The sequence below is a fragment of the Tursiops truncatus genome, chromosome 7 (assembly GCF_011762595.2).
Source record: "Tursiops truncatus isolate mTurTru1 chromosome 7, mTurTru1.mat.Y, whole genome shotgun sequence".
In the NCBI taxonomy this organism is placed as follows: domain Eukaryota; kingdom Metazoa; phylum Chordata; class Mammalia; order Artiodactyla; family Delphinidae; genus Tursiops; species Tursiops truncatus.
In genome coordinates, this window is record NC_047040.1 from 56,526,111 (window position 1) to 56,553,519 (window position 27,409).

The following is a 27,409-nucleotide window of genomic DNA, read 5'->3' on the forward strand; positions in this document are numbered from 1 at the left end:
AGGGTAAGCTGGGACGAAGTGAGAGAGTGGCACGGACATATATACACTACCAAATGTAAAATAGATAGCTAGTGGGAGGCAGCCGCATAGCACAGGGAGATCAGCTCGGTGCTTTGTGTCCACCTAGAGGGGTGGGATAGGGAGGGTGGGAGGGAGACGCAAGAGGGAGGAGATATGGGGATATATGTATATGTATAGCTGATTCACTTTGTTATAAAACAGAAACCAACACACCACTGTAAAGCAATTATACTCCAATAAAATGTTAAATATATATATATATCTCCTTAAGGGGAAAAGAGAAAATATCGTATCCATGAAATAAGAAGAAGGTATAAAAAGGGAACAAATAAAAACGAAGAGCTTTTAGAAAAGAAAAATATGACAGCGAAAAGAAAAAGTCCAGTACAAGAACTGGAAGATTAAGTTAAAAAAAAAAAAATCTGCCAAGGAAATCCACAATGAAAGAAAAACATAAGAGAATTTGAGTATCAATGTAGACTGTTGTTGAACAGCTGACGAACAGAACTGACAGAAAGGAAAGTGAAAGTGGTTGGGGGAAAATTATCAAATAAATAATATAAGAAACATTACCAGAACTAAAGTTTACAAATCTGAAAAATGAAAGGCCTTGTGAGAGTCTGGTATAACTAATGAAAATATCCACGTCAAGAAATCTTAGGACACTAGAGATAAAGAGAAGATCCTAATAACTTCCAAACGAGAGAGTAGTAAACCCGAGACACACAAAGGGTCAGGAATAAGAATGGCATCAGACTTGTCAAAAGCTATATTGGAACACAGAGGACAATGAAACAATTTTTTTTCTCAGGAACTCTTTTTTCTCTCAAAACAAGTGAGCAAAAGAAGAAAGAGGAAAATATGCGCTTCAAGAAAACAGAAAATTCAATGAAGGAAAAAGGCAAAGGAAAATCCCGGGACCACAGCCCTCCAGAGCTACTGGTTCAGATCAGGGCAAGAGGACACAGGATCCAGGAGAGATGTTTCCAGGGAGAAAAAGTCAGGAGGGAGGGTACAGGGAGAATGTGAGAGAGATCTGACAGATTAACCCCGAGGGGAATTGTACTGGGAGACCAGAAGAGAGTATAGAAAGACATACTAATGGGTACAAAGAAAACAAGTCCAGTGAAAATCAAGGGAGTTAGTAACTCCAGAGAAAGGAAAACATACATGAGAGAAGAAATGTAATCACAGTACACTACATGGCTCAGGCAACAATATTTATAGTCATAATTTTATAAACTCTGAAATACTGATTGAACCAAAAATCATGGAGAAAGACTGGAGGGTTGTGTAAGAGAGCTAAGTTCTCTCTACCAGAGGAGATATTCCACAGATAGTGAGTAAAACTGATGACTCAAGGGGAAGGATCATACACTTATTGAGAAATATGGAAGTCATTCCAAGAGAAACAACTAAAAGAGCTGAAAGTAGTCAGAGGATGAGAGGGAGAGCTTTATCATGTAGTGAATAAGACAATTACTCTTCACGGAAGACTTTTATAGCTTTTACCTAACGATGAACATCAGTTCTGATATACTACTACGAAGTGCCTTAGCTCTACACTTTATTTATTATTTATTTGGGTTGCGCTAGGTCTTAGTTGCGGCATGCGGGCTCCTTAGTTGTGGTATGAGGGCTCCTTAGTTGTGGTATGAGGGCTCTTAATTGCGACATGCATGCGGGATCTAGTTCCCTGACCAGGGATCGCACCCCAGCCCCCTGCATTGGGACCACGGAATCTTAACCACTGCACCACCAAGGAAGTCCCTAGTTCTACACTTTAAAACGTAGATTATCATGTTCCTGTAAACACTTACTATCAAAAGGCAAAGAAATTCCTCCTATCCTACCCCTTTCATCACAGGCCTGCAAAGCCCTCCGTGCCAAGATGAACTGAATCAGACTAGACAGTCTTCTGCTGGCCCGAATAAAATACCAACTGTCTCCAACTTGCAGATGGATTTGTTTCAGAAATCCCCAGGCCAGTTGTTTGGAACTTGGGAATGTTTTTTCTTCCTCATCCCTATCCCAGGAGACATATTTTAGATGATTATTCATCACAGGATTCTGGATGGTGGCTTCCTTGGATTGAGGAGCAGGGAAATGGATGGGGGGAAGGGGGGATGACCATAAGTAAGATGTAGGTTATTGTTAAGACTGAGCTTTTGTGTTGGATGGTGGGTTCACGGATACTTATTACCTTATAAAATTATATTAATAAACAAGTAAACAATAAAAGCAGGACGAATGATAAGAATGTGTCATGAACCAAAAATTATCAACCCATTTCTACATACCTGAAGCCCAGTGGAGACAAAAACACATTATCCCAGGATCCTGTTTAGCTGATAATATAATAGATGGCACATTTACCTATATAATCAGCAATTACCTGAAATAATTTTTTTTTTAATTTTTATTTATTTATTTATTTTTGGCTGTGTTGGGTCTTCCTTTCTGTGCGAGGGCTTTCTCTAGTTGCGGCGAGCGGGGACCACTCTTCATCGCGGTGCATGGGCCTCTCACTGTCGCGACCTCTCTTGTTGCGGAGCACAGGTTCCAGACGCGCAGGCTCAGTAGTTGTGGCGCATGGGCCTAGTTGCTCCGCGGCATGTGGGATCCTCCCAGAGCAGGGCTCGAACCCGTGTCCCCTGCATTGGCAGGCAGATTCTCAACCACTGCGCCACCAGGGAAGCCCTGAAATAAATATTTATTAAACATATCCTCAGGGGTAACACACTGAGCAAGTCCTATAGTTATGGTAATCCATAGAGACACGGCCCCAGGGCTGGGGGTATTGGAGAATCATCTTTATCTTTCAGAATTCATAAATTATATGTAAATATATGGACCATTTCAAAGGTCTTTAAAACATACACGTAGTAGTTCCCTTATGTATCCCATGACTAGCAATCCAAAAAAGAAAAAGAAACACAACTGTAAAATACGTTAGGAAAAGTATATTTTTATCTTGAGTGTTGGGACTGTGAAAGCAGATTTGATTAAGAATATGGAGAGTTCCAAGAAGATCCAAGCAGGATCTGAAGAGATACCAGGGCCCTTTTGAGGCCTATAGTTGCTGATGGTGCTGGTCCTTCCCTCTCCCTTGACACATACGTCCTTGAGTGCTGCTTTAAGCTCATCAGTCAAGATTAGGGACATATTTAGGTATAGTAAGTACATGTTAATACCGTGAAAGTAACTAAAGTCTCTAAATTCTCTACAAAAAGCAAATTTTCCCATTATTTCTTGATTCTTCCTCTCTTTTAAGCACATTCTTCTTCCAGAGTTTCTCTCCAGTTCTCTTGAGTTTCCTTCTCTCATTCTAAAAATGTCTCTGAGAGTCTCAAGTACGAAACAGGCTTTAACCCAGAGAGATTCTGGTTTGACACCGTATTCCACACACCTCACAGACTACACACACTCACCTCACATATACCTGCTGGCTGCTCCACAGCCTGCAGAACCCTGGAGGTCAGGTCATACATCAAGGCCAAGGCTCCACATGGGCTCATTCAGAGAAAATGTACGAACCCTGCAGTTACACCTTTGCTGGGGGCTGGGCCTGTAGGCAGGTGATGCCTGATTCCTGGTCCCAAGACACAAAGCCTTGTCTGCCTGCCTCCCAAAGGAACAAAGCTATAGGAAAATAATAGGCAAGGTAGTTAGCAGAAAGGTTTAGGAGGAAAACGTTCTCATGATTTGAGCAACGCTTCCATAGCATTTGCTCTTTGCCAGGTCCAAGTGCTTTACGAAAACTATTAACCTGTGAGATAGACACTGTTATACACATTAAAAGATGGAGGCCAGAGAAAGTAAGTAACCTGTCTAAGGTCACACAGCTACAAAGCGATGGATTTGATCCAAGCAGTCTGGCTCCAGAATCTGTGCTCTTTATTATGATTCTGTGCAACCTCCTTCAGCCTGAGACAGGAAGCCTTCTCTCTACCCTTCTAATTCCTGGAATCACTAATGAGCTGATTTTTCTATAAAAACAAAGAGAGTGCTTAGCATAAACCCAGAAGCTACCTTTCCAGCCAAGCAGAGGGGCAGAAGCTACAATGGGGAGTGAGGGAAGGAGGGCCAGGGAACAGGTGCTTTAGACACTGAGAATCGGGTCTTCCTGACCAGACACACATGCAGTGGATAATCCTAGTGGCCAAGGGAGGGAGAGTTGATGCCAGGTATGGAGGTCACTCACAGATAGAAAATAAACCACAAGAATCCACTTGCCAATGCAGGGGACACGGGTTCGAGCCATGGTCGGGGAAGATCCCACATGCTGCAGAGCAACTAAGCGTCACAACTACTGAGCCTACGATCTACAGCCCGCGAGCCACAACTACTGAAGCCCGTGCGCCTAGAGCCCGTGCTCCGCAACAAGAGAAGCCACCACAGTGAGAAGCCCACGCACCACAACGAAGAGTAGCCCCCTCTCCTCGCAGCAACTAGAGAAAGCCCGCGTGCAGCAACGAAGACCCAACGCAGTCAAAAACAAATATAAATTTAAAAATTAATTAAAGAAAAAAAAAAAGAAACCAGAAGCGGAGGTTAACGTCTGCCTGAACTGAGAAGAGGATGCTCTGGCTCTCTGTGGATGGAGCACATTGAAAAATGAAGCCAAACCACTCTCATCAGAGAAGCATATAAATAGCATTTACAGACCTTGGCTTCTGTGCCCATTTAATTCTGTGAACTCTCAGAAAAGGCCTACTATGAGGAAAGCACGACATACGACAGAATGGAGTAAGGAACACGGCCCAGATTTTTCTCGTCTCAGTGAAGTCTTGATTGTGGGCTTGGTATGCGTGAGTGGAGACCTCAGCTGCCAAGGGCACTTGAGAGCATCTGACAGCACAGTCTGCGGGGCTGAGAGCAGCTGAGCTTCTTGGAAGCACCACCAGTTGGAGGGAAAATAAATAAATAAATGGGGAAAAACCAGAGAAGCCCACGTTCGTCAAGATAAAAGAAATCCACAATAGGAAGGTCAGTCACTCTAAGAATAACTGTCCTGCAAACACAAAACCAAGGCAAATATAACGTCCCCCATCTCAGCCCCAATCATCTGCCTTTTGAAGTCAGTGCTATGTTTCTGTATTTTTTTCTCCTTTATTCCCTATGGGTTCTTCTAAGGTAGGCCATTCTCTGTGAAAAGATATATGTGAGGGAGGTTTCATTTGACATCCGTTTTCCAGCTATTAAATTTGCGTTGGTTATTTTTAGAACAAAAGATAGTTTAAGAAATAATTAGATGCCCATATGTGATACAGGCCAGATAGCGGCAAGTGTTTTTAAGATTATGTCTAAAAAATTCAAACTGACTGAAAAGTAGGAAAAAATGATGTGGATTTGAAGTTTATTCAAATGATCAGGTTTTTAAAATTCAGCAGTATAATGTAGCTGTACCTCGATTTCCCCAGTTGCATGCCTCACTGTTGTTTGCATAAAACAACTGCCCCGACCCCTCCCAGCCCCCAGTCTGTGAGGCCAGCATGATCAGTTGGGCTTCCAGCAGTGGTGATGGATTTGCTGTGATCCACCCTCACCCTCTCCTGTTTCTGCCCATGATGAATGGACACCATTACAAGATGGCGTCTGGGGTTAGGAGTGCAGCCTAGGGGAGCTCACCCCCATGGGGGAATCAAACCCTGGACCTTGGCCTCTTTTGTGTGATGCCTTAACCTACAGAACTAATCAGCCATGGAAAAATAAGGATGCTTATCACTGACTTGCCAAATAGCAGTGTTCGAGAATATATTCTTTTTAAAAAAGAAAGAAAGAAAGAAGGGTGATCTTAGAAGCTTTGCTTCCACAGTAAAACACCTATTTAAACACCAACTAATATTATTTTAAGTCAGGAACAGAGGCAGTGGCAATAAAAGAGGTTTCTCTAAGTCAACAACTGGCTAGAGACTACATGTGCCTACAAAACGAGTTTCATAAGATCGTGCTTATTTTAGAAACATCAATACTAAAACAACAGTAACAGTTTTTCCCCTTAGTTTAAGCACTGCTTGGATATGCATTATATCCAGCCAAGCGATAACTGAACAAATTCCCCTCTTAAATTTCCCCAAGTTCAAGTACAAGGCTTTGAGCATACCACAAGCTTTATAAAACAGCCCAGCTTTAAGTATGCAATAATCGCTCATTTCCTGGCCATTAATTCAGACATCATGCAATCACTCAAAGGCATCCATTTTCCTTTGCTGCTATTTTGGGGACTGCCGCCCTATTGTCATCCCTGCCTTAGACCCCTGACTTCGCCTTCTTTTAATTAGAGCAGCAAGAACGACAGGCGGAGTCAGTCTGCTGAGGGTGATCCATCACAGGGCTCACTTTGCTCCCTGGCCTCGTAGATGACAGTTTATAAACAGGACATCTTGGATATCAAGATAACTGCTTAAGGAAACAGAAGAACAAATGGTGACCATCTTGTAAGCTACTTGCCTAAGACTATAAACTCTAGTCTAGGGCTGTATTTACTGACACTGTGTTTTTTTTTTATATAAATTTATTTATTTATGGCTGTGTTGGGTCTTCATTGCTGTGCACGGGCTTCTCATTGCAGTGGCTTCTGTTGTTGCGGAGCACAGGCTCTAGGTGCATGGGCTTCAGTAGCTGTGGCTCAAAGGCTCTAGGGCACAGGCTCAGTAGTTGTGGCGCACGGGCTTAGTTGCTCCACGGCACGTGGGATCTTCCTGGACCAGGGCTCGAACCCGTGTCTCCTGCATTGGCAGGCGGATTCTTAACCACTGTGCCACCAGGGAAGCCCATGACACTGTGTTTTGATTAAATATCCAAATAGACTTTACCAATGATGATACTTTAGAAGATGTTTTGTCTGAGCTTGCTCTCAAACTGATGTCATAACCTAAGAGTTGCCCACGGCGTTAACTCATATTCTCACAACTGAGCGATGGGATCTGCTTTTGAGCTAAATCCTTTCCACATTGGTCAACAGCAGTAGTCCCAGTCCTGAAAAAGAAAAAAACTCAACACTCGTGGGCTCATTCATTGTCATTACAGAAAGCACTACATATTAGCCTGCAGAGTATTGAATACTACTATTCAATAGTATTTTCCAGGTAAAACTAAAGGACTGATTTATGCCTGCTGTAATCTAACCCTGTTATCCGGAAGAGAAGACATAGGACCCAAAGTTATATTGCGCTGTAATTCAACTCTACAATGTGGTGAGCTGGTGCGTGTGCTAGGTGCTGGATTACAGATACCCAGCCTTGCACTGCAGAAGCTCATGACACACGTAAAACCAGCAGTGTACAGTACCGAAGATGCTAAGACACAGGCTAGAGCCAGTCTGCCTAGATTTGACTCCCAGCTCCTCCATTTAGGGTGCAGTTTACTTAAAACATCTGTATCTGTTTCATTACTATTTTGATGTATTTCCTTCCAGTCTTCTGTGTCTGTACCTAATGTATATATACACATATACATACAACAAAGTTGAAATCATATTTTTGCATATTTACATATTTTATACACTAAAGAATACATCAGAAGCATTATTCCATGTTAATATTATTTCTCATGCCTTATAAGAATACACTGTATACATACCCATTAACTTATCAAGCAACTGCCGATTGTTGGACATTTACACTGTTTCCATTTTTCACTATGGTAAATTGTGATGCATATTTTTTCCTATCTTCTAAAAGAGTTTAACAGTATTGGGTTGAAATATTCCATGAAAGATTTAAAAATCTCAATAAAATTGTTAAAACCCAATAGTTTAGGAGGTAATTATTCCATAACTTTTTCATTCTTCCTTGGTGATGTTCTATTCCTTTTTTTTTTTTTTCTTCTTTTTTTTCGGTACGCGGGCCTCTCACTGTTGTGGCCTCTCCCGTGGCGGAGCATAGGCTCCGGACGTGCAGGCTCAGCGGCCATGGCTCACGGGCCCAGCCGCTCCGCGGCATGTGGGATCTTCCCCGACCGGGGCACGAACCCGTGTCCCCTGCATCGGCAGGCGGACTCTCAACCACTGCGCCACCAGGGAAGCCCTATTACATTTTTTAAAACAATGCAGACTTTACAGATACTGTAAGATAGAAAATAAATTCGATATTGAACAATGAATGTTGATTGACTTCCTAGGCTATTTCCAGGCATTGATTTAAGTGCTGAAGATACAGCACTGAACAAAACAGACCAGCTTCAGCCTTCATGGAGTTTACCTGCCAGCAGAGGAGACAGAAAAACAAACGCACAAATAAACATAAAGTATTTACATCAGAAGGTGACGGTACTTGAGAAAAAGCTTGAGAGGGACACAGGTAGTGCCTGACAGGATGGGGGAGGTGCTATTTTTTTCTAGAGTAGCCAAGGAATAATTCAGTAAGAAGGTGATATTTGAGCAGTGATTGAAGAAAGAGAGGTGAGAAAGTGGTCCAGGCTTAGTGAACAAGAAACAGCATGGAGGTCCGTTTGACTGGAGCCTGGTAGGTGAAGGAGGATGTGGTAAAGGTGTGTTCAGAGAAGTAGGAGTGGCCAGATCGTGTTGGGCTTAAAACAACTTTGTAAGCACTTGGAGTTGATTTGGTAGACATGAGTTCTTAATAGATGCTTTCATACACATTCTGAAAGTATCCAATTCTTTCTAAAGTCGTTACACTCCAAATAACACTATCTAGTATGCATTCTCATTGACGCATTTTTATAGACCTTCTTCCCATTCTAATAACCCAATATAAGTCCTATTAAAATCATTCTTATCCAAATGGCTATTCATGAGTTTAAGAGCTCTGTTCTTAAAAGCTTTGTGATTTTGTCAAGGAGAGAGAAGTATAAAGGCTAAAAACAAAAGGCAAGTAGAAGTCAACATTTTCCTGTACAAAAAATGAGTTTCCATAGAGATCAGAATTGGGACCATCTGATGTTTTATAAGTATCCTGCAAGACAGCACAAGAAAAAGCTCCTGGATTATAAATGATACTAAGATAGCTAACATGTGAAATGCCCATAGAAACAAAATACTAGAAGGATCTCTCAAAATTCTGTGATTTCATGTAAATGAAATGAGTGATGAGTGTCAGCATTTAGAAGTCATGCAAAATGTCCCTATGAAACTCCAGGATCTGGGTTTTCAGTTATACCAAAGAATTCAGGGGCTTTCTCTACAGATACTGCCCCCCTGCCATGGGTACAAAGAAGTGGATAAATGTAGGATGGCATCAGAAAATGTAACAAATAAACATTCTTTCAAATAAATATGTACTGAACACAGACTATGTGCACTGTGTTTGCTGCTGGAAATACAAAGCTTAGAGTCTCACAGCATGACAAATTGATGGAATGTGATGAATTCTTTCCTGGATGACATCACATAATGCTACATGGAAGGAGAACACATAGCCTAGATGGTCAGGGGCAAGGAAGGTAAAAGAAGTGGTGGGAGTTAGCTGGAGGCAGATGGGTTGAAAGGATTTGGTGTCCCAGAATGAAAAAACTAGAAGAGAAAAGGCCCACAGGGAACCTAGGAGGTGTTGATGAAGCTCTTCTGAGTGGGTGGAATGGAAGTGGAGAGATGGGGTCTGGGAGTGATGAGGGGTGAGAGGTAAATACTTGTTCTTATCCTCCTGAGTACAATGGTACATCTGTATCTGGAAAAGTGTATGCAATTCTGGTCCTTGTACTTAACATCCACACATGGCCAGAAGCTTAGGTAAAAGGCGAGTAAAATGATCATGTTCGTGAAGCAGTTTTCATAGAAAGAGAGTCTTAATAAATTAAGATTCCCTACCTCATAAAGACTAAAAGGGAAAATGTACCAAAATCTATGAAATTAAGATAAACAATTAGTAGGGTAACATGATGTACTTACTCATTAAATCCCACAGATCAAATTCTAGACAAAATCCAGCCAACCAGAGTATTTCATACATTAACCCTATCTAAGTCAATGTCTCCTAAACTTGCAGAATCTCCAAAAGATGGGCCTTGAAATTTATATTTTAACAAATGTCTCAGATGCTTCTTACACTTAGGCAAGCCTTATACAGCTTAATGAATACGGTATGTAGATGCTTCTAAAACATACTTACGTTTCAATAGTTTGTAATAAATGAATGTGTTCTAAGTAAGAGCTCGGCTCTTACTTTGTAACTAGAATTTGTAACTAGAATCACAAATACAACTGTTTCACAGCCCAAATCCCAAACTCCAAATGGTTGGACAAGGGTAAGAGCTTCATTAGTCTGAGTCAAATTTGATCCCTTGTTTTTTGGTCAGTTCACTGCTTGCTAAAGCCTTCAACAAATGGCAGGGGAAACATCACAAATCAACCAAGGACAGATGCTGATTCACTATATAGGGACACCCACAGTCTGAAAAGTCCAGAAAGACCTTTTCCTGGATAATATAGGAGACCAAGAGAAGTTTCTTCCGGGCAAAATTTCTCATATGCTGGGCTCCCCTGGTGGCGCAGTGGTTCGGAGTCCGCCTGCCGATGCAGGGGACGCGGGTTCGTGCCCCGGTCCGGGAGGATCCCGCATGCCGCGGAGCGACTGGGCCCGTGAGCCATGCACCTCCGGAGCCTGTGCTCCGCAATGGGAGAGGCCACAACGGTGAGAGGCCCGTGTACCACAAAAAAAAAAAAAAAAAAAATTTCTCATATGCTAAACAAGTGCAACAACTGTACAAACTAGGTTTACAACTTAATAAAGGTTACCAGCCAAGATCAGGATCACCCTACTACAGCCAAATAACTTCTTAAGAGAAGTATGTGAATTTCTTGTATAATAGGGAAAAGACACTATCGCCAAAAGAAGGCACCTGTTATTTTTAAAACACGTATTGCCCTCACGTGATGAGTGTGTAGGCCATTTGATAATGGTAATTCACCTATTCAGATGCTTTCCCAGGAATGGGTTGTGTTCATTCTATCACTTCTGTTTCTCCATATAATTAAAGACTGGCCACTTGTGATGTGGACCATTATTTAGAAAAGGAGATAATTCTCTAAAAATGTCAGCCCTAGTCATAGGTACCTATCAACTATCTTTCATTACTTAGCACTTTGTATTACAAGACCCTTTTCAAAATAAATTATGAGCCAATATACTTGTTCATCTGGTATATCTGTGGACCCCAGACACACATCAATGTTATTTTCTTATTTCCCCTTCAGTTCACTGGATGATAGATCTTAGCGCTGAAATGTTTCTTTCAATTAAGCTTGCAGTAGATCTAAAGATTCAGGATTGTAAATTCATTGTGATGGGGGTAACATAGGAGAACAATACCACTGCTGGTGTCCCTGGATATCCAGATGTAAGCGGGTAGGGTCCCTTATAACAAGTTTCAAATTATATCTTTGTGTGAGTAGATTCAATGTCTATGAAGGAGACAGAATCGAAAAATCAAAATCCAATAAAAGGAACACTGGGCATGCAAAATTCGTAGTTGTGAAATATTTAACAAAAGCCAAATATTGAACTTGGACTGGGGAAAGAAGACTTTGTTCCTATTTTGACCTGTTGGAGGTGAAGTGGAAACACCCAGTCTCACAGCAAGCCAGAAAGCAGAAAGTGGCTGTGTGAGCCAGCTCAGAGAGACTTAACTCCCTACGGAAGGGGAGTGTTTTCATTCTCAGAACATTGTACCTTACTATTTAATCATTCTAAAGGTTCTAAATGCCAGACAGGTAAGTTGTACCAGGGCCTCTGGACAAGGATTACAGACAGATGTCTATAAAGACAAAATAAACACATAGGTTTGGGCTTATTTTAGCCACAGTTCTGTGTTAAACTTTATAGATAGTAAATTCTTACCATATTCTTACCATGAATATGGTTGCCAAATTTAGCAAAGAAATATACTGAACACCAGTTAAATGTGAATTTCAGATAAATGATAAATACATTTTTATTATTGAAGTAGGTCCCACACAATACTTGGAACATACAAAAATATATTTGTTCTTTATCTGAAATTCAAATTTAACTAGGCATCCTACATTTTATCTGGTAATTCTACCAGCTCACTGCCACAAAGGGAGACCACACTTGAGTCTACTATAAGAAACTAAATTTAAACTAATTTGCCTGGTTCAATATTAGCTGAAGACCACGAGTGCTTAGGCCAAGAGCAGTAGATTTGGTGCAAAGGAAAACCTCAGTGATAATCTTGTCCTTTCCTAAAGTAGAAGGACATTGCATGTTAATGTAATGCTTTTATTTTTGTTAAATTCCCTGGAGTTAACATAATACAAAAACGTAATACTTTGCATTTTATAGTAGCCTGTGTGAGGAATGTCGTCTCTACAAGAGTTTATGCACATTTCTCACGAGACTACAGTGACAAGGGACTAAGTACACACCTGAATTATATTTAACATAGGGAAGGAAGGGGTTGTTGATATGACCCTTAACACTTATAGATGGGCAAATTTGGGGGGGGGTTGACTTGTTCGGGTTTAAGGTTTGTGTATATGCGTGTGTTTCAGGGTTCCCCCTTACAACAAAATAAATCTCAGAAAAGCACTGACAGGACTTCCCTGGTGGCACAGTGGTTAAGAATCCACCTGCCAATGCAGGGGACACAGGTTAGAGCCCTGGTCCAGGAGGATCCCACATGCCGCGGAGCAACTAAGCCCGTGCACCACAACTCCTGAGCCTGCACTCTAGAGCCCGCAAGCCACAACTACTGAGCTCACATGCCACAACTGCTGAAGCCTGCGTGCCTAGAGCATGTGTTCCACAACAAGAGAAGCCACCACAATGAGAAGCCCACACACACCGCAACGAAGAGTAGCCCCCGCTTGCCGCAACTAGAGAAAGCCCACGTGCAGCAACAGTGACCCAACGCAGCCAAAAAAAAAAAAAGAAAAGAAAAGAAAAGCAGTGACTATTGCACTGATATGAACAAATTATTTTTTTAAGTTGGCAATAAAAAATAAAAGTATAAATATTTTGGGCAATGCAGAATATGTTTACCTCTTTTTATAAAAAGGTAACTGTAAAGGGCACAGAATACCTCTAATTAAACATTTATTTGATTTAAGAAATTAATTTGTAGTAAAAATACCAAGGTGACTCAAGATCAAAGATTACCATATATCATTCATTTCCAATTATACGAGATATCTTTGAGACTGAAGAAATTATTCAGCCAGCTACTATATTTCTTGGGTATTTGGATTTTCTTTTAGTATACATAGAATCCTATTATTTCCCGTTATGCACCTGGAAATCAGAAACTGATTTCAAAATAAAACTGAGATTGCACTTTATTACACACATTAGTTTCCCTTTTTTTATCTAGAAATCACTTAAGCAAAAGAAATTCACCTTAATTGTTTTTTATGTCCCTGAAACCTGGCAGTGCCTTACTCACCATAGGCACTCAGTAAGTTGTGTTAAATGGCTGAATCAATGATTCCAGCAAGAATTGTTTGGAAAATAATTCAGATATTATACACAATATTAAAAAGTGTCAAATGCCTTTTGGCATGGGTTTCATCAGATAAGATTTGAAACGAGTTTTTTTTTTTTTTTGATCTATATAATTGGGGAATCTAAAAAACAACTGAAGTCAAGCTTGAGCTCTAAGCCAAAATGGTGTATTGGTTTTCTCTACATTGGGGAAGGACTCCAACTGTGTCTGTGGAGGAGAGCAGCAGACATTCCTGGATCTATTCATATCTTCAAGGAGACTCCCTCATGAAAGGAGGAAGTTTACCTACCACTTTCTAATTTGCCAGCTCTTGTTTCGAATACCATTCTAGCAAAAAGACAAACATTCTTTTTCTTCTATAACATTCTAACTCCAAATAAAATGAAATAAAAATTAAATGTGAGTTTCTTCACCAACACAGTGATAATAAAGCCAAGATCACAGTTTTAACTCCCAGATGTGTCCACTGGCATACTACAGAGAAAAACCAGGGCATGAAAATAAACCATAGCCCTCTCTACTCACACCTGCATTCATGATGCCTTAATAAAAGAGACTACTACGCACTTTACATTTAACTAGCTCAGCACCTATAAGGTAAGCATTACATACTCATCTTACAAACAAAGAAACTGACTGCCCAAGGTCATAACCAGAAAGAAGTGCTAAGATTTGAACCCAGGTCTGATTGATTCCAAAAGCATTGCTTTTGCTAAAGCATCTGGATGTCCCCCATTATATCAAGGGCAGATGGCTTACGTCAGGCCATCATTGCTACTGGCTAGTTACTTTGGTACACATATCTGATTAAGACTGGATCAGGGGTGTCTTTTCCTATCTGAAAGGGCAGCAGACAATTCTGTTCTTTTATGGGGTGAGAAATGCCAAAGTTAGGACAAATCAGCTTTCACTAAGAACTGCAGAGGGGCACATAAAATCAGATTAGCACAAAAAGAATGAGATACATTATTATTTCTTTCACTGTTATTTTTGGATTTCTGTTCTCTGTATTTTTCATGCTAGCTTGCTGAAATATCAAGGTTAATGTCTCAGTCAGGTTCCAACTTCCCAAATGACCTTTATCCCAATTACCCTTTGATGCAACACCTACTTCAGAAAAATTAACCTTCAAAGTGCTCCTGAAATAGAACATTCTCTATAGATCTGTATCCCCTAAAAAATAAGCACTTCCCTCTCATCTTCCACTCACTTTTGGAGTTAAACAAGTTGAGGTAGCTGGGTCTACCGAATATAGCACATACTATCAAGGCTCAAATATTAAAACAGTATCATTTTGATACACTAATAAACAGAACAATAAAACAGAATGAAAATCCAGAAGTAGATCCAGCTGCATATGGAAATTTAGTATATGATAAAGGCAGCATCTCAAATCAGTAGGGGAAAATGGATTTTTTAATAAGTAGCATTGGATGAACTTGAGAGCTATATGTAAGTTTTCTAAACCTGAGAATGATATAAATCCAGAGATCCCAGAATTTCAATAAACCCCAGTAAGAATAAATGTACATGCATGCACGCACACACACACACACACACCACCACCACACCAAGGTATCAAATTGCTGAAAACTAGGAAAAATTAGAAAATCTTAAATATAGACAGAGGAAAAAAGATACATTACATAAAGAGAAACATAAAAGGAATGACCACAGATTCACATCCAAAAGAATGTAACAAAAAGACAATATCTTTAAAATGTTTAAAGAAATTATTGCCAATTTAAAATTCTATGCCTAAAAAAATCCTTCAAAGTGAAGGCAAATAGACAGTTTTAGAGACAAATAAAAGCTGAGAGAATCTGTCATCAGCAGACCTGCACTGCAAGGAAGGTTCTCAGACTAAAAGCACAAAAAAGAATGAAAAACACTTAGCAATGACAAATATGAGGATTTATGTGAAAGACTTTTTTCTCATTTATTAATTTCATTAAAAGACAATTGACTAAGAGCAAAAATAATAAAAATATATTTTGGGGTGTATAACATATGTATCAATAAAATAAATGACAATAATAATCAAAGGATGGGAGGGGGAAATGGAAGTATATCATTGTAAAGGCCTTACGTTATACAGGAAGTGGTACATTACTATTTGAATCTAGACTGTAACAAGTTAAAGATGCTTATTCCAAAGCCTACAGCAACCACAAAAATAAATAAATAAATAATGAGCGAGAGGGGGCAATAAAAAGCCAACAGTAAAATTCAAATGGAATACAAAAAAATTACTCACTCTCAAATAAAGAAAGAGAAGAGGAAAAAAGAAGGAATGAAGAACAGATAGGATAAATAGAAAACAAAGAGGACTATGGTAGACTTAAAGCCAAATACATTGATGATTACATTAAATATTAATGGAATAAATATTCTAATTAGAAGTCAGAGATTGTCATACTGGATTTTTTTTAAAGCAATATCCAACTGTATGCTGTCTAAAATGTACTTTATAAGCTAAAAAGTAAAAGTATGGGGAAAATATACCATACAAGCACTAACTATAAGAAAACTGGAGTAGCCACAGAAATATCAGACATAGTAGATATCAGAACAAGGAACAAAGAGGAACATTTCATAATGATAAGACAGTAAATGTATCAAGAAGATATAACAATATTAAATGTGTATTCACTTAATAAGAGAGCTTCAAAATATAAGAAAGCAAGAACTAACAGACCTGAATGGAGAATTTACAATCCACGAGTATAGCTGAAGACTTCAATGCTCCTGTTCTAGTAATTGATAGAACAGGTATACATAAAATCAGTAAGAATATAGAAGACAAACAACACTATAACCAATTTGGTCAAATTGACATTTATAGAACACTATAGACAAAAACAACAAAACGTAAATTTTTTTCAAGTGCATATGGAACATTCACCAAGATAGACCTTATGGTGGACCATAAAACAATAAATGTAAAAGGACTGAAATCATATGGAGCATGTTTTCTGACCATAATGGAATTAAGTTAGAAATCAATAATAAAAAGATACTTGGAAAATCCTCAAATATTTTTAAATAATACATATATGGATTAAAGAAGAAATCACAAGGGAAATGATATGCTATTTTGAACTGGAGGATACTAAACAGTCATCATAAATCTAAGCAGTGGCAAGAGAGACTTTATAGCTTCAAATTCTTATATTAGCAAAGAAAAAAATGTCTAAAATAAACTATGCTTCCACCTAAGGAAGGTAGAAAAAGAAGAATAAATCAAACCCAAAGTGAGTAGAGAGAAGGAAATCATAAAGCTGAGTATGGAGCTAATTGAAATAGAAAATGGACAAAGTACAGTGAAAATCAATGAATCCAAAAACAGGTTCTTTAATAACATGAATAAAATTATAAACCTTTGGCCAGACTGATCAAGAAAAAACAGAGAAAACAGAAATTAATAATACTATGTATCAAATAGGGGACATCACTACATATCATACAAATATTAAGAGGATAAGAAGGGAATTTTATGAACAAGTTTAAACCAACATATTTGATAACTTAGATGAAGCGGACAACTTCTTTTAAAGACACAATCACTAAAGAAACACAAGACGAAACAGAAATTCTCAATATTCCTATATCTACTAAATATATTGAAATCATTAACAAAACTCCCAGAAAGAAAAGTTTGGGACCAGATGGTTTCACTAGTGAATTCTATCAAACGTTTAAGGAAGAAATAATGTCTATAGAAAATAGAAGAGAGGGAATTTTTAAAAAATCATTTTATGAGGCCAACATTAATCACGTTGATACCAAAATAAGACAAAGACACTACAAATCCCTTAAGAACACAGGTGCAAAATTCCTTAATAAAACATATGCAATTTGAATTCAGCAATATCTAAATATAACATACTATACCATGACCAAATGGGTTTATCTCAGCAATTCAAGGGTGGATTGATACTTTAAACCAACCAATGTAATTCATTATGGTAACAGAACAAAAGAGAAAATTTCATTTCACTAGAAATTAAACAGAAAGAAGAACCCCACAACAAAATATTGGGTTGGCCAAAAAGTTCATTTGGGCTTTTCCATAAGATGTTACAGAAAAACCCAAACGAACTTTTTGGCCAACCCAATACAACTAGAAGGGAACTTTCTCAACCTGATAAAGGGAATCTATGAAAAAAATTACAAAAAATGTCATGTAATGGTGAACATATGAGATTCTAATATTGAATAATAACATGGATTACTTAGTGATAAAATTTTTTAAAAAGTGTTAAGAACTGTACACTAAAAACTATAAAACATTGCTAAGAAAAATTAAAGAAGACCTAAATATGTACTACAATAATTAGATGGAGGAAACAATATTATTTAGATGTCAATCTCCCTAAATTTAAGGAAATCCCAGTAAAAATCTCAGAAAGTTTTTGTTTTTGGTAAAACTTGATTAATGGATTATAAAACTTATATAGAAATGCAAAGGACCTAGAATCACCTAAACTATTTTGTTAAAGAAGAATAACATAGGAGGACTTACTCTGCCTGATTTTAAGACTTATTATAGAACTATAGTAATCAAAACAGTGTGGTGTTGGCATAAGAACAGACATATAGATTGATGAAACAGAGTAAAGTGTCTAGAAACAAACTGTTACCTATGTGGTCAACTGATTCACAATAAAGGTACCAGAGTAATTCAATATGGAAAGAACTGTCTTTTCAACAAATGGTGCTACAACAGCTGAATGACCATATGAAAAAAAAAAAAAAAGGTCTATGACCTTCACACCATACACAGAAATAAATGTAAAAACTAAGACTCTAAAATTTCCAGAATAAAATACTAGAAAATTTCCAGAATAAAATAATAGAAAATCTTTGTGGCTTTGGGGTGAGGAAAATTGTTTTTAAATGGGACACAGAAAGTACAAACGTAGAAAGAAAATAATAATAATTGTACTTTATCAAAACTTACAACTTTTGTTCTTCCAAAAACATTCTTTATAAAATGAAAAGGCAATCCACGTCCTGGGAGAATATATTCATAACGATGACAAAAGGCTTATACCCAGGATATTTTTAAAAATAAACTCTTAGAACCCAATTGAAATTGGACAAAAGGTTTAAACAGACACTTCACAAAAGGCGACACATGACTGGCCAGTGAGCCTACAAAAGATGCCCAATATCACTGTCATCAGGAAAATGTAAAATAAAATCACAGTGAAATACCACTACTCATGCACTAGAATGGCTAAAATTTAAATGACTGCCAACACCAAGAGATAGCAAGGATGAGGAGCAACTGAAACTTTTAAATATTGCTGGTAGGAACGCCACATAGTACAATCACTTTGGAAAATATTCTGTAGTTATTAATAAGTTAAATATACATGTGTCATATGACTCAGCAATTCAACTCCTAGATGTTTACCCAAATGAAAACATATATCCACACAAAAACTTATACACAAATGTGAATGTTTATAACAACTTTGTGCAAAATAGTCAAAAACTTAACACAAATGTCCATCAACAGGCAAATGTATAAACAAACTGTAGTATATCCATATGATTTATAAAATGGATTTTTAAAAATGAACAACTGATACATGGGACAACAGGGATGAATCTCACATAGTGTTGATTGAAAGAAGTCAGACACAAAAGAGTACATATAATATGATTCCATTTATATGAAATTCTAGAATAGGTAAAGTTAATCTATAGTGATAGAAAGCAAATTAGTGGTGGTCTAAGATCAGGAGTTGGGTAGGGAGTGAGGATTGCCTGCAAAGGGTCATGAAGAACTTTGGAGGATGATGGAAATATTCCATAGGTTGATTTTGATGATAGTCACCCAGATGTGTACTTTTCTAAACCTGAATACTGTACACCTAAAATTTACATTTACTGTATGTAAATTATACCTCAATAAAATTGATTTTAAAAACTAGACTGAGATACTATTTCTTACCTATCAGATTAGTAAAAATCAAAGAGTTAGAAAACATATTTTGTTGATGAGGCTGTGAGGGGAAAAGTAACTCTCATACATTACTATGGACAATACAGAATTGGATTATCCATAGGAAACTTGCCAATAGTTACCAAACAACATATGCATTTACCTTTAACCCGCATATCTCACTTCTAGGACTTTATTACAAAGGTATATTAGCAAAAATATGGAAAAATATGCACACAAATTTTTATTAAAGCACAGTTTGTTCTGCAGTAGAATGCAGAACAATGGGAAAACACCTAGATACCTAGAGAATATGGTATATTCAGGACAGAGATACAAGCTAGACTTCTCTGAACATGTCTTGTGTATCATTTACATATATGAATATACTTATAATTATAGTTCCTAGCTCTGTTCACCGAAAATGCCTAAAACGATGACCAGCCCCAGGAGCAATGAGTATCACTAAATACCACTAACCACCAAAAAGAACCGGAGTTTTTAAGAGATACAGCTGATCCCAGGTCTGAGAAAGAAAATGTATAAATGGATCACAATAAAAACCAAGGAAGCTGCCAAATACTACCCCAGTCAAAAGGACTCAGAGGTCAAGCTGAAAAACCTCCCACTGGCCAAAGATGGGACCATCTGAGCGTCAATAAAGATGACAAATGCGTGGATTAAACAAACAAACTTTTAAAAATCCATTTGTTCATAATGATTCTAAAACAACAACAACAAATACACTCATTGGTCATTGAAGAGCGTTAGGGAACAAATTCATTTATTTGGAAACTGGTAGATAAAGGGAAAGAAGATGCCATCAGCAAATTCAGACTGCAGAAAAGGCTACAGGACAAATACCTAGTTTTTGCCACAACTAAATGCCAAGAAAAAATAAAGAGATGGAGGAGTTCTTTATAGCTTAATCAAGAGTAAATGATGCATCAACCTGACAGCAATGTGTGGACTTTATTTAGATCTTTATTCAAACAAACATAATTTTCAAAATACCTTTATGAGGGCTTCCCTGGTGGCGCAGTGGTTGAGAGTCCTCCTGCTGATGCAGGGGACACAGGTTCGTGCCCCGGTCCGGGAAGATCCCACATGCCGCGAAGCAGCTAGGCCCGTGAGCCATGGCCGCTGAGCCTGCACGTCCGGATCCTGTGCTCCGCAACAGGAGAGGTCACAACAGTGAGAGGCCTGCGTACCGCCAAAAAAAAGAAAACCTTTATGAGACAACAAAGGAATATGAACATTGACTGCATATTAGATGATAGTCAGGTATTATTGTCAATTTTTCTAAGTGTTATAATGGTGCTTAATAAGGTTTCAAGAGAGCCCTTACCATTTAGAAATATATACTATGTTTAAAGATGATATATATCATCTAGGATCTGATCCAACACAATGACTTACAGAAAAAATGGGAAGAGAGGTATAGATGAAACAAGACTGTCCACGAGTTCATTACTGTAGAAGCTGGGTGATGGGTACAGGGAGTTTATTACATTAGTCTCTCTAGATTTTTGTATGTTTAAAATTTGTCATAATAAAAAAGATTTTTTAAGTGCCAAATGTTAACAGTTGAAAGAAAAAGGGAAATCAAGAACTGGACATGTGAGTAAAAATAGTCACGTACAGGAGAGATCAGACCTGGTGAAAGCTATTAATAACATGTAAAGAATTAGTTCCAAATCTCAATCAATGCAGAGAGTTAACAATCAGATAATATTTGATAAGTCCTGTTTGATTAATTAATCAATTAATTAATTAAGGCCATGAGGTCCCTGGAGCAGGAAGGGAAAAGCAGCATATGGACCATGAGGAAACAGGTGCCCAACTAGAGCAGAGACAGAAAGGGGGCACCTCAGTCTGGAGGGAATAGTTAGCAAAAAATAAGAGAACAGTGAGGATCTGAAACCAGGAACAAAGCAGTGGAATGAAGATGATGGGTGAATTCTAGAGACTATTCATAAGAACAACTGACAGTACTTAATATTGCAATGAGGAAGAGAGAGGAGCTAAAGCTGACTCAGTTCTGTTCAACAAATATTTACCAAGTATCTGCGTGCCTTTCAAGATCTCGAAGAACTAAGAGTCTTCTTGAAGAGATAAATAATTCAAACTATAACATATACAAATGTTTTATAACAGAAATTAGCATGAAAGTTGTAGGAGAACAGAGATGAAGGAACAACTGAATAAATACTGATATTAACCAAAATGGGGAAAATACTGGAGGAACAGTCGTTTAGAAAGGACTGTATTTTTTTTTAGGTGCTTATGGGACATTCTGTTGAATAGCTTCAATAGAGATGAGACATAGAGGTCACACATCAGCATAACGGCAATGACTTTCAAAATAAATAGACTAGTTAAGTTTGTTGGAAGACAGTTGCCACCTTTACACTTTGGTCCTATGAGTAAAATATTTGCTACTATCAGCATCTTCATCACATCTATTTATTTAAATCTTTCCTGAATGCTAAGTAAAGAATATTCTAATTTAATGTTACAATAAAGAATTCCTGAAATCACCTAAACCTTAATGTCAAATTCCCTGATGTAACATTTAAGTGCATCATTTAAGAGAGATTAAAACAATTTATTTATAAATGCTTGCCTCACTGTACTTATCAGTACAGATATAAAATAGCATAGTGATAATGGCTACCTTCAATGAGAAAAAATGTTATTTCAAAGATGGAAATGTAATAAATCTTTGTTTTAAAGGTTATATAATGAGAGAAGGCAGATGCAGCTCTGCTGATATAACTGAATGGAAGTAACTTTTCCAAATGAAAACAAATCATATTTCTCTTTAGAAATTTTTGTACTCGATTTCTGAATGCCCTGTTTTAGAATTTATAATTTCCTATAAATTAGAATTTATAGTTTTCTTGGAAACTCTGGGAAATTGAGAAACTGTCTCTAAAGTTCATTTATCAGTGATCCAAATACCTGCAATAGAGCAATGACTCAGGAGTGTTTATAACATTTGCTGTGAATGTTTACACTGAAAAACAGTTTTCAATAACAATTGGCATCAAGAACTCAATAGTAAAAAGTGCCATATGGTATTACAGTCATTTGGTAGAAACAGGGACAGTGCTGCCTCATTTTAATCACCATTTACAGTCATTTTCTTGGGTTGAAAAAGAAATCCAATAATACCATATATAAAATTAAAGGTGACTATGACGTATCATTGAACATTTGCACTTTAACTTCTTAAATTTATTAGAAAACATAAGAAAAATCCTTACGATGAGCCATTTTCATCTTACACACATTCTATATATCTTTATAGTGAGAAACGGAAGTCAATATTCTAAAAAATAGCCCCACCAATTTGAAAAATGAAGTAAAGTTGAGTAATGGTGTGGATGGAAAAGTTTATTTAACTACAACCTCACCTAGATATGGAACGGAAGACTGCCTCAAGATCCCTATCCCATACAATGCGCGTTTTTATTTTTATCTAAGCACGATACAGTCCATGACTAAACATAATCCAATTTGATTTGTGTTGCCGTGGTTCTCCAAAGAACAAATCTGTGAAATTACAACATGTGAAAGCTTAACACAGTGATATAAAATGGCAGTGGCACGGTTCATATCTTAAACTGACAGACTGATGGTGATTATTGCAAGGACAATGCCCTGCATATGTCAAACGATTTGCAAATAATTTATGTCACCTTCCCCTCCATTATTGTTTTTGCAGAGGACATAAACTGTGTCACCAATATTAAACTGTCTGCAGAAAGAGCCGAGCTCAGCTCTCTCCTCTGTGAGAACGCAGAGCCATCTGCACCCAGACAAACATGCACGTGGCCATCATTTGTCCAACATCTTACACAGTGTGAAGGTTTTTTACTTGAAATGCCAACCTGTGTGGCAGATGATGTATGTGTTTCCTCAGTCCTGTGATTACCGGGCCCGCGCCGCTGCGCCGCGCTCTCACCTCATCAGTTCCACAAGCTGCGCTCCAACGTGCGTGAGGCATTTGCCGCAATATGGCTTCTGACACGTGCGGGGTGGAGGCGCTCTGGTGTGAATACCCGACTCCGGATTTTGTTCCAATCAGGGTCAAAGTCTGACCCGCAGAAATTAGTGTGGGTAGGGATTTAGGACTCAAAAACAGCGATTTAAAAACTGGAATGAATATATTTTGATAAAGGGGAAAGCAAAGGGCACTCTTGCTATCCCCTGGTTAACTACTGTGTCAAATGCCTCGGGAATGGCCTTTGTTTTGTTCCTTTGGAAGAGAACAAGGTGTAAGGTATACTTGAAATCACCGGTGGTAAACCAAACTGGCTACACCTACAACCAGAAGGTGTGATTAGTTTTAGGGATTTGCTACAGACAGGAAGTAGAGGGAATCGTCATCCCTGCAGGCTCTCTCACACACACAGACACACGGTAAGAGTGAGATCGTAAAACATAATTTCTAAACTATTCAGATATCTTTTAAGAGCTCTGCAGAATCCAGACACTCGATTCAAGGCAGAATACAGCATTTGCCTCTGTTTTTATCAGGGAGGGAGAGGGAACCACAGAGGAAGAGAACTAAGAAGTTTAAAGATTGTCCCAAAGGGATCCGTTTAGACATCAAATAGCTTTTACAAAACCACACATTTTGATGAGTGAAGTGTAAGTTCATCAGAAACAAATGGATTTACTTTCCTATAAAATTCACGTGGACATAAAATATCTCCCCAACCTCCCTCTTTCAGTGATGGGTGGGCAGCAGGGAGGGGGAGAAGCACTAAAATCAGACATGATATTTAGCTCTTGTCCTCCACCATTTATCAGATTTGGACATAAAAAAGTTTTCTAACATGGACATTGAAACTTCGACCAAAAGTACCTAATTTTAATTTAAGAAAATAATTCCTCAAAACTTTTTTTTTTTTTTTTTTTTTTTTTTTTTTTTTGCGGTACGTGGGCCTCTCACTGTTGTGGCCTCTCCTGTTGCAGAGCACAGGCTCTGGACACACAGGCTCCAGACACACAGGCTCAGCGGCCATGGCTCATGGGCCTAGCCGCTCCAAGGCACGTGGGATCTTCCCGGACCGGGGCACGAACCCATGTCCCCTGCATCGGCAGACAGACTCTCAACCACTGCGCCACCAGGGAAGCCCGCTGACGCTACTTTTTCTTTCTCCACATCTGATTAGCTATCAGCCCTGTAAGCTTTTCCTTCCACACTTTTCTCAGATCTGCCCTCTATTTCCTTTTACTTGGTGACCTTCCTAATCCAGGTCTCTTACCTCAATTTAAATTAATGAAACGGCCTTTCATTTTTGCCTCCTAGCTACAGGAAGCATCCAACACCTCACTTCCTGATCAAGCTGGCTCAACAGCCAATTTAATCATATCTTATTCTTCTCTCCAATTACAATAACACTTTGGATTTGTGGAATGCTTCATAATCCACAAAGCACTTTCACATTAATTAATTTGTTTGATCGTCACAACAAGCCTGTGAGGTTGGCGGAACGGGTATTCACATTTCTGTTTTGTAGACCAGGAAGCTAAAACTTGGAAGGGGAGTGACTTGACTGAAACCATGTACATAGCTACCAACTGGAGCCAAGGGTCCAACTCAAGTCTTTTTGACTCCAAGCCTGGAGCAATTTCCATTATACCATTCTGTGTAGGATGACTGCACATTGCCTAAATGTCAAAATTTCTTAAGTGCACTCAAAGTATTTTGTAATCTAGTACAAATTTACATTTATAACTTCATCTTTCATGGCTATCCTAGAGAAACCTTCTGATCCAACCACATTGATTTACCTACTGTCCATGAACTTGCTGGGCCCTTTTTACTCATACTGTGACCTTCTAACAAAAGTTTTCCCCTATTCAAAATCTACCTACCTACATTTAAAAATGTAATTTAGTTGACCTTCTCCATGAATCTTTCCACAATCATTCTATTAAATGTTTATAATTTTTCACATGTTTAAACTCAGTGTCATTTCTTGAATACTTAACTATGTATTACCATGTCCCTTCTTAAATTGTTGCTTTTTTGTACTCTCATTTAACTTTTCACACATCTTTGTCTCATCTACCCATATAGATTATATATGGGTATATATGGCTTTTTGACAGCAGGCGCTATGTCTATCTTTGTACCTCCTTCAGAACCTAACAAATGCAATATTAAAATGTTCAACAAATATTTTTAATTGAATTGAATTCATTTTGATTGAGTTTTGTTAGTAGATGGTTTTTAGACTTGGCATTTCCATTCTGGCATTATAATAGGATTCCATATACAGATATCCTGACTACCCTCTTTTAGATACTTTCAATCTAATTTGATATATTCTTTTAAATTTTATTTTAAATACTATATTATTAATCATCATTAAATGAGGAGTTTAAAATAAAGTAACCTTTTTCTTGGCCTCTTCTGGAAATCAAGTTTTCATGTGACACATTATTTTCTGATTAGGTTTACACAGAGATGGTGTTCACTGACTCCTATTAGAAAACCACTTGAAACAACTTCACTAGGAGAAATGTGTCATTAATCAGTGGTAATTATCAAATATATTGTAAAGCTTTGATGGCATACCAAATGAAAAGAACATAAACCTACATTCTGTTTATTCCTTTGTATATTTTTAATCATTTTAGGATAATTTTAACACAAGCATAAATATAATAAAGTTCAGCATTTCAATTTGCCATTCAGGATAATTTTCCTATTGTTTGAAAATACAAATGACAAATTTCTCAAGGCTTTCTCTACTTACTAAAATGCATCTTCTGAAAAGTCAATCATATTAATCCTGGCTTATTTGCATTGATTCAGTCCTTAGCACACTTTTAAAGCTCTAACATCAATTGTCTACCTAGAATAACACTTATTTTACATAACACTCTCTCATCTACCTTCTTGTACATAGGAAGTATAACAGCTGTTGTAACATCCTTATGTACTAATTGTGTCACCTCTGTCATTTCTGGGTCTACTTCTACTGACTAATTTTTCTCCTCATGTTTCTTTGCATGCCTGGTAATTTTTTCTTGCAGGCCAGACATTGTGAATTTTACATTATTGGGTGTGGCAGATATTTATGTTAAGGTTTTGTTCTGGGATGCAGTTAGTTATTTGGAATTAATTCCGTTCTTTTGAGACTTGCTTTGAAGCTATAGTAGGCAGGTCCAAACAGTCTTCAGTCTAAGTCTAATTTGGCCCTAATCCCCTTCTGAGGCAATGCCCTTCTGAGGACTCCATTTGATCCCCATGTTTACCAGGTAATCTTTCCAATCTGAACTGGTGGGACCACAAGTTCTTTGCAGCCCTCCATGAGCTCTAAAGATTGGTCTGCTTGTTCTTTTCCAATAGTTTTTTTCCTGAGTCTTGGTAGTTTCTTCATACCCTTGTGATGATCAACACTCAGTTGAACACTAGAAGTGGAACCCTCTACAGCTCTCCAGAGTTCTCTCTCTGTGCAGTTGGCTTATCACCAGTAATTTGTGAATTCTAACCACCTTGGCCTTCGTGAACTCTCAACTCTTGTCTTCTCAACTCAGGAAATCTACTGAGCTCTGTTAGGGTTCCTCTCTCCTTTGCTGCAGCGTGGAGATGCTGTCTAGGCAGAAGCGGGGGTAACTGAAGGTTCACCCTGTGTTTCCCTTTCATGCAAGGATCACTGTCCTGAACTGACTATTGTTTCGCGTCTGAAAACCATTGTTTCATCTATTTTGTCTGTTTTCTTTAGCTGTTTAAGGCAGGAAAATAAATCCAGTCCCTGTTACTCCCATAATGACTGGAAGTGGAAGCTCTTAGATGGCATTAATGAAAAGTAAAGATTACTCTAGAAGTCAGAGTAAAAATGAGTTTTTCTTATTTGGAGTTGTGAAAAAACAAAACAAAACAAAACCTAACGAACAGAAATGAAACTTTACCCTTTCTAAAATAAGCCCTTCAGAAATGGTATTTAGTTCAAAGTAGAAAAAGTAAAATACATTGATGTTTAT

The 27,409-nt window shown here is 38.0% G+C and overlaps 1 long non-coding RNA gene across 2 annotated transcripts in view; it reads right to left on the minus strand.

Moving 5' to 3' along the window:
• Window positions 1-2,147: 2,147 nt before the first annotated feature.
• LOC141279173 (uncharacterized) overlaps window positions 2,148-27,409 on the minus strand; it is a 42,210-nt gene continuing 16,948 nt past the window's right edge. For both annotated transcript variants that reach the window (XR_012333066.1, XR_012333065.1), the window contains 2 exons: window positions 20,414-20,602; window positions 2,148-7,002 (listed from right to left, as the gene is read on the minus strand). This is a non-coding gene — a long non-coding RNA (uncharacterized lncRNA). The remainder of the gene's footprint in view (window positions 7,003-20,413; window positions 20,603-27,409) is intronic.